The following is a 9,654-nucleotide window of genomic DNA, read 5'->3' as shown; positions in this document are numbered from 1 at the left end:
CAGTTACCAAAATCAGGAAATCAAATATCATCTAATCTATAAACTTTATTCACTTGTCACCAATTGTCCTACTAACGTCCTTTTTTTTTTTTTTTTTTTCCTTTTTGGCCATGCCACATGCAGAATCTTTGTTCCCCGACCAGGATGGAAACCTGGGCCCCTGGCAGTGAAAGCGCCAAGTGCTAACCACTGGACCACCAAGGAATTCCCCACTAATGTCCTTTAAAGGGGAAAAAAACTTTTTTCCTCATCCAGGATCCAGTCCAAGGTCACATATTGCATGTAATTGTCACATCTCTTTAGTCTCCTTTCATCAGAGTAATTTCTGTCTTTTTTTTTTTTTTTGGCTGCATTGGGTCTTCGTTGCTGCACGTGGGCTTTCTCTAGTTGTGGCGAGTGGGGACTACTCTTCATTGAGGTGCACGGGCTTCTCACTGTGGTGGCTTCTCTTGCTGCGGAGCACAGGCTCTAGGCACGCAGGCTTCAGTAGTTGTGGCACGCGGACTCAGTAGTTGTGGCCTGCAGGCTCTAGAGCGTAGGCTCAGTAGTTGTGGTGTACGGGCTTAGTTGCTCCTCAGCGTGTGGGATCTTCCCGGACCAGGGCTCGAACCCGTGTCCCCTGCATTGGTAGGCAGACTCCCAACCGCTGGCCATAAGGGAAGTCCCGCAATTTCTGTCTTTCTTTGTCTTTCATGACCTTGATATTCTTGAAGACTACAAGCCATTTATTATCTCAATTTGGGAGCAAATAGTATTCAACTTGCTTACAGACGTGCATCTTCATTCCTATGTAACCTTTGTAAATCTTTCTGAGAAGCACATAGAAATAAGCACTGCTAAATATCTTTACAGTCTATCAGTGGCTTGTGAGCCAACTGATAATTTTGAGAATCAATAAAGGGAAAGAATCAAATATTGATCTTGCCTTCCTTATCGAGCTGCAGCACTACAGAACCACATAATAGATGAAGTAGAATTACAGAAGGAATGACAGAATTAAAATATCACCATTTGGGACTTCCCTGGTGGTCCCGTGGTTAACACTCCGCACTCCCAATGCAGGGGGCCTGGGTTCGATCCCTAGTCAGGGAATTAGATGCCACATGTCGCAACTAAAAAGACAAAAACAAAAAGGATCCCGCATGCTACAACTAAGACCCGGCACAGCCAAATAAATAAATTTTTTTTAAAAAATCACCATCTTGCAACCCCCAATGAATAAATAAATCCAAACATTGATCATCAATGCCTGCTAACGTCACAAAAAGAGTCAGACATTATGTGCTGCTACCTAGGCATACCCAACACTGCCTATGAAATACAACTGCCAAAAAAGCAAACCTGAATTTCATCAAGTGTCTCTAAATCAGCACTGTCCCAAAGAAATATAATGCAAGCCACTATGTAATTTTAAATCTTCTAGTTGCCACATTAAAAGCAACTAAAGAGAAATATGTGAAATTAATTTTACTAACATTTATTTAACCCAATACGTTCAAAATATTATCACAACATGAAATCAAAATAAAAATTATTGGGGTTTCCCTGCTGGCACAGTAGTTGAGAGCCCGCCTGCTGATTCAGGGGACACGGGTTCGTGCCCCAGTCCAGGAGGATCCCACATGCCGCGGAGCGGCTGGGCCCGTGAGCCACGGCCTCTGAGCCTGCGCATCCGGAGCCTGTGCTCCGCAACGGGAGAGGCCACAACAGTGAGAGGCCCGTGTACTGCAAAAATAAAAAAGTTATTAATGAGATAGCTTCCATTCCTTTTTTGCACTGTCTTGATAACCTACTGTGTATTTTACACCTGTAGCACATCTCAATTTGGACCCGTATTAAAGATAATAATTATACAGACACTTGTTAAAGATGGTAGGGCAGATTTTATTCCAGAGGGACTACTGCAATGGGGTTTGCAGGAAGGGAGCAAGATTGGGCTCAACTCTGAATACAGCAAGCACAAATGGAGATTTATAGCCAAAGAGCAGAGTTGGGGTCAATGAATGAAAAATTACAAGAGGAAAACCTCATGACTAGGGGGATTATTGCAAGAGGGACTCAGGATTCTTACTGAAGGCAAGCTGGCATGATAAGATATTGAGGGTAGGGGATGAGGAATTTGATCAGATATCAAGAGTCGGATTTTCACTAAACTGACCCAGCAGGGTTCTTGCTAAAACTGGATAAAGCAGGCCAAGGACAAAGCGCAGGACTCAAAGGAGCCTAACTCAAGTTTGGTCAAAGAGGGAGAGTCTCTGTCACTCATCACATCTCGAGTATTCAATAACCACACATGGTCAGTGGCCACCATATTGGACAGTGCAGCTCTAGACAGAATTATCACTGAGCAAGAAATGCAGAAAAGAGAGGAACATGTTAGATACCACCCCAGAGAAGCAAGCAGCCCAGGCAGACAGTGGGATTCTCTACAAGACAATTTGATTTTTTCAACAAATAAACTGCAAGGTAGAAAAAGAGATGGAGGGGAATTTCTACACGAAAAAAGATTTAAAATGCATATAATCCAATCACAGTGTGTGGATTGTATTTGGATTCTGATGCAAACAAACTAAAACAAATGTATGCCACTTAGGACACAAATGGAAATTTGAACACTGGCTTGAAATTGTGTGACAATAAATAATTATTATCTAATTTTTTTAAGATTTATTTATTATTCATTTATTTTTGGCTGCATCACTTCTTAGCTGTGGCACATGGGATCTTCGTTGAGGCAGGCGGGATCCTTCGTTGTGGCATGCAGGCTTCCCTCCATCTGTGGTGTGCGGGTTTTCTCTTCTTTAGTTGAGGTGCACAAGCTCAGTAGTTGTGGTGCGCGGGCTTAGTTGCCTCGTGGCATGTGGGATCCTAGTTCCCCGACGACCAGGAGTCAAACCCGAGTCCCCTGCATTGTAAGATGGACTCTTCACCACTGGACCACCAGGGAAGTCCCTATTATCTAATTTTCTCAAGTGTTAATAATAGTCGTGTGGTTATGTTGAAAGAAAAAGTCCTTATCTTTTAAAGATACATACTGAGGTATCTAGGGATGAAATTGTATGATGTTTTAGATTCACATCAAAATTATAAAGGGTAGGGCTTCCCTGGTGGCGCAGTGGTTGAGAGTCCGCCTGCCGATGCAGGGGACACGGGTTCGTGCCCCGATCCGGGAAGATCCCACATGCCGCGGAGCGGCTGGGCCCGTGAGCCATGGCCGCTGAGCCTGCGCGTCCGGAGCCTGTGCTCCACAACGGGAGAGGCCACAACAGTGAGAGGCGCGCGTACCGCAAAAAAAAAAAAAAAAAAAAAAAAGTCAAAACAATAAAGCTCCTAAAAGATAATGTAGGAGAATATCTCTTTGTGCATACAACAAGCACCAGACAATAAGGACAGATAAACTAGACACAAAGTAAAACAGATGTTACACACACATACACACACACACACACACACACACATTATAAAGGGCATCCATTTGTATGAGGTCTGCAGAATAGGCATATGCATAGAGACTGAAAGCAGATGAGTGTTTACCAGGACTGGGAAGAGGGAGGGCAATGGGGAATGACTGCTTAATGGGTATGGAGTTTCCTTTTTGGGGGTATTAGGTAGTGCTGATGTTTGCACAAGATCGTGAATTACTAAATGCCACTTAATTGTACAATTTAAAATTGTGGGGGACTTCCCTGGTGGTCCAGCAGTTAAGACTCCACGCTCCCAATGCAGGGGGCCCAGGTTGCATCCCTGGCCAGGGAACTAGATCCCACATGCCGCAACTAAGAGTTTGCATGCCGCAGCTAAAGATCCCGCATGCCGCAAGGAAGATCCCACATGCCGCAACTAAGACCTGGCACAGCCAAATAAATAATTTTTTTTTAATGTGGAAAATAGTGAATTTTATGTTAGATGAATGTTACTACAGTTTTTTTTTAAAAAAAGAAATATATCTGAAAGAAAAATAAAACTATAAGCGGGAGAGCATGTGTGATTAGAGATGAATTGAGTTAGGGTTGATAACTGCTGAAAGTGGATCATTTTATTATTCTCTTTATGTTTGTGTATGTCTAAAATTTCCCTTAATAAAAATTAAAAAAACAAAGTCTGTCAACCATGAGGGAAATTTGAATATGGACTGAGTATTCGATGATGTTAAAGGATATTGTTTATTTTTAAAGTGTGATAGTGACATCATGGCACAGTGTTTATGAAAAAGAAAAGCTTATCACTTATGGATGCATTCTGTATTATCTACAGGTGAAATGACATGATACTTTGAATTTGAATAAAATACTCTGGCAGGAAAGAAAAGAGCAGGGAGGGGTTAGTTTGAAACAAAAATTGGAAAATGTTGACAACTGTTTAAGCTGAGTGATGGGTATGGGGAGGTTATATCAATCTCTCTAATTTTTTAACTTCAAAACTTTCCAAAATAAAATATTTTAAAAATACATCAACCCTTATCAGCACCCCTTAGCAGTCCCAGTTTTCATTCCAGTATGTAAGCTCTCACCTAGACTCTTGTATTTAAGTGGTTTCCAACGTTAACATTAAAGACATGTTAAACAAAATAACAGTATTAGGTCACGCCCTTCTCTTTGGAAATAGTGAAGTATCTGTCAGCTGCTTAGATTTTTTTGTTGTTGTTATTTTAGAATGTGACTGCATGAGACAGTTCGGCACATCTGGCCAACAATGCCTGCCTTCCTTTCGCACTGAAAGAAATAGAAGTGTATGTTCATTTTGAAGAGGACGTTTATGTCAAATGCGGTGCATTATCTTTGCAAGATTCCACCCCTTCACTGAAATGGGAGCCAGGAACAGGAGCACCCACTAATAAGCTGGGGTTTTTCTTCTTGTTTTAGCTTCAGAACCTCTTGGGGGAATATGTGTTTGCAAACAGTTTCCATATTAATACTAAACGTGCCAACTCAGTAACGATGAAAATAACAAGAACGGGTTAAAACAAATAAAAGAGTTTATCACCTCTGTAATTATTTCCATTTTGGAACCAGAGTACTGTCCTTGCATTAATAAGAAAAGGCTTTAGTGCACAATGAGACTTTCATCTGAGGCCTTGTGCAACAGAAAAATTGAAAACTTTTTTGAGTTCATGAAACTCATTCTCAATTTTGACCTAAACCAGCTGTTTCACTTAAGCCAATGGATATATATATATATTTTTTTTTTTTTTTTTTTTTTCAGTACGCGGGCCTCTCACTGTTGTGGCCTCTCCCGTTGCGGAGCACAGGCTCCAGACGTGCAGGCTCAGCGGCCATGGCTCACGGGCCCAGCCGCTCCACGGCATGTGGCATCTTCCCAGACAGGGGCACAAACCCGCGTCCCCTGCATCGGCAGGCGGACTCTCAACCACTGCGCCACCAGGGAAGCCCAAGCCAGTGGATATTTTAAAAAACAAAATAGGGCTTCCCTGGTGGCGCAGTGGTTAAGAATCTGCCTGCCAATGCAGGGGACACAGGTTGGAGCCCTGGTCCGGGAAGATCCCACATGCTGCGGAGCAACTAAGCCCGTGTGCCACAACTACTGGACCTGTGCTCTAGAGCCCGCGAGCCACAGCTACTGAGCCCATGTGCCACAACTACTGAAGCCTGCGCACCTAGAGCTGGTGCTCCGCAACAAGAGAAGCCACCGCAATGAGAGGCCTGTGCACCACAAGGAAAAGTGGCCCTCGCTTGCTGCAACTTAGAAGAAAGCCCTCACACAGCAACGAAGACCCAACACAGCCAAAAATAAATAAATAAATAAATTTACTTTAAAAATAAATAAAATAAAACAATAATAACAACAAATCTATTCTTTCCAGAGCCAGATCCCCCCCAGCAAAGCCTCAACAGACGTGTGATCTTTTAGGAAAGCACCATTAGAAAACTTCTACAAGCCTATCACAACGCCAGGGATTGTCCTTAACAATTGGCTTAAAATATATATTTAGCCAAGTGTATGCGAGTTCATCAAAGATGTAGCATGACCCACTAGTATGGCTATAATCAAAAAGTGAGACAAGAACAAGTGTTGGTGAAGATGCAGAGAAACTGGAACCCTCGTACACTACTGGTGGGAATGTAAAATGGCACAGCCAGTTTGGAAAGCAGTCTGGGAGTTCCTCAAAAAATTAAACACAGAGTTAGCATGTGACCCAGCAATTCCACACCTAGGTATAGACCCAAGAGAAATAAAAACACACATCCACGTCAAACTTGTACACAAATATTCATAGCAGCATGATTCATTAGATCCATAAAGTAGAAACAGCCCAAATGTCTACCAACTGATGCATGGATAAACAAAATTTGGTATAGGCACACAGTGTACTGACACGCACTACAACATGGATAAACCTGGAAAACATTATGCTAAATGAAAGAAGCCAGACACAAGAGCCACATACTGTATCATTCTATTTATATAAAATGTTCAGAACAGGCAAATCTAGAGAGACGGGAGTGGCTGCCGAGGGCTGGGTGGGAGGAGATTGGAGAGAAATAGGGAGTTACTGCTAGTGGGTATGGGTTTCTTTTGGGGGGATAAAAATGTTCTGGAATTACTAGTGATGTCTGCACAACCTTATGAATGTACTAAAACCCACTGAATTATACACTTTAAAAGGGTGAGCTTTATGGCACATGAATTACGTCTCAATAAAAATAAATGTTTTAAAATATGTAGCATGTTACTACCAACTGCCTAGTACTTCCTTGTAGAGGTAAACGAAGAACAGTGTGTAGTGGGGAAGATAACAATCTAGTTCCTCGCCCTTGCCTAAATCATGCTTGGAATTTAACCCGCAGCCTGTACCGATCCACACTGACCCAAACAGGCGACACTTCACACTGGGTGTTGCCACTCTTTTGCCTTTTCATTACATCGTGTAAATGCCATGATCACTTTGGACTATGTCAATTAAAACAAACGTAAAGAGTCAGTGGTCAGACGCATAGCACAGGGAGATCCGCTCAGTACTTTGTGACCACCTACAGGGGTGGGATAGGGAGGGTGAGAGGGAGACGCAATAAGGAGGGGATACGGGGATATATGTATACGCATAGCTGATTCACTTTGTTATAAAGCAGAAACTGACACACCATTGTAAAGCAATTATACTCCAATAAAGATGTTAAAAAAAAAAAAAGTCAATGGTGAGAACAGTGGAATTGAGTGGTGCCCTATCTAAATCTTGCCTCTCCCTGCCTCTTACCCTGGCTTAGAGGCCCCAACAGAAGTCCCCAGAGGGGGAAAGCAGTTTAATAACTCAGTCATGTGTCACTGACACCGTGGGTATGTTTCGGATATGTTTCTAAAACTATATAAACCAGATTTTCATAAGGATAAGTAAAATTTTAACAAATTTAGGAGAGGCTTAAAAATAAATCTTATTGGATTTCCCTGGTGCTCCCGTGGCTAAGATTCTGTACTTCCAATGCAGGGGAAACGGGTTTGATCCCCGGTTGGGGAAGTTCCTCACGCCATGAAGTTCCTCATGCCTCAGGGCAAGGCCAAAAATATAGATAAATAAATCTTATTATGAATAATCTTATTAAATTACCTCTATTTCTTTGTTGAGTCGTCCCTAATTTTCATATATCTAGTTTATTTAAAGTGCAGGAGACATATAAAGGTTCTGTATTATAGATATATTTATACATAAGTGAATATTTATATCTCTAATTCATTAGAAAAGAGCTTCCTGAACCCAGAAAATGGTTAGGTTCAGGTTTAAGTAGTGAAGCTAATTCAAAACTTTCTTTTTGGCGACCATACATCCAAAATGTACTTAGTAAGGCTAATTCTAAGTGGGTTTTGCTGTTTTTTTCTTTCTTTTTATAACTAAATGAAAATTCTCTGTCAGATTAATTTATATAAGAATGAGGCAGAGTATAAATATTTAAAATAATAACTAAATTTTTAAAAATAGGGCTTCCCTGGTGGCGCAGTGGTTGAGAATCCGTCTGCCAATGCAGGGGACGTGGGTTCAATCCTCGGTCCGGGAAGATCCCACATGCTGCAGAGCAACTAAGCACCGTGTGCTACAACTACTGAGCCTGTGCTCTAGAGCCTGCATGCCGCAACTACTGAAGCCCGCATCCCTAGATCCCGTGCTCTGCAACAAGAGAAGCCACCAAAATGAGAAGCCCGCGCATCTCAACAAAGAGTAGTCCCCACTCGCGGCAACTAGAGGAACCCTGTGCGCAGCAACAAAGACCCAACACAGCCAAAAATAAATAAATAAAATAAATAAATTTATTTTTTAAAAATAATAATACGGGCATACCTTCGAGATGTAGGTTCTGTTCCAGACCACCACAATAAAGTGAATATTGCAAAATAACAAAAGCAAGTCACATGAATTTTTTCATTTCCCAGTGCATATAAAAGTTTTGTTTGCACTATACTAGAGTCTATTAAGTGTGCAATAGCATTATGTCTAAAAAAATGTACATACCTTAATTTTAAAAACTGTATTGCTGGGAGTTCCCTTGTGGTCCAGTGGTTGGGACTCAATGCTTTCACTGCCATGGCCCTGGGTTTGATACTTGGTCAGGGAACTGCCACCCCACAAGACGCACAGCCAGAAAAAAACCCCAAAAAACCAATAACTGTATTGCTAAAAAATGCTAACCATCATCTGAGCCTTCACTGAGTCACAGTAGTAACATCAAAGATCACTGATCACAGATCACCATAACAAATACAATAATAATAATGAAAAAGTTTAAAATATTGCCAGAATTACCAAAATGTGACACAGGGACACGAAGTGAGCAAATGCTGTTGCACAATGGAGCCAATAGACTTGCTCCATGCAGGGTTGCCACAAACCTTCCATTTGTAAAAAATATATCTGTAAGGCACAATAAAACAAGGTATGCCTGTAATTATCTTACCCAAATTTCCACCATCAGATGAATGGATAAACAAAATGTGGTATGCGCATATAATGGAAAATTATTCCACCATAAAAAGGAAGGAAATCCTGACATATGCTACAAAATGGATGGACCTTGAGGACATCCATAAAATAAGTCAGACAGAGAAAGGCAATTACTGTATGATCTCACTTATATATGGAATGTAAAAACATTGAACTCAGAAACAGAAAGTAGAATGGTGGTTGCCAGGGGCTGAGGGGAGGGGGGAATGGGGAGATGTTGGTCAAAGGGTAAGCTTTCAGTTATCAGATGAATAAGTTCTGGGGATGTAATGTACAGCATGGTGACTAAAGTTAACAATACTGAAAAAAAAAAAGGGAGGACTTCCCTAGCAATCCAGTGGGTAAGACTCTGCGCTCCCAATGTAGGGGACCGGGGTTTGATCCTTGGTCAGGGAACTAGAGCCTGCATGCCACAACTAAAAGATCCCACACGTGGCAACAAAGATCCTGCATGTCGCAACTAAGACGGGCGCAGTCAAATAAATTAATTTTTAAAAAACCCAAAACCAATACTGTATTGTGTACTTGAAAGTTGCTAAAAGAGTAGATCTTAAAAGTCCCAACCTGTGGACTGCTGATACTTTGGTAAATCATACTGTTGATGTTAATGCTTCTCCCTCCTATTGTCAAGGCATTCCTGTCCTCAACCACTCCTTGGTCACCCTCTAACAAGCATCCTCTGAGAACTGTCGGCTGAGTTCAGTCCT

Source organism: Phocoena phocoena, chromosome X (genome assembly GCF_963924675.1).
Source record: "Phocoena phocoena chromosome X, mPhoPho1.1, whole genome shotgun sequence".
Lineage (NCBI taxonomy): Eukaryota > Metazoa > Chordata > Mammalia > Artiodactyla > Phocoenidae > Phocoena > Phocoena phocoena.
This window is presented reverse-complemented; position numbering follows the sequence as displayed.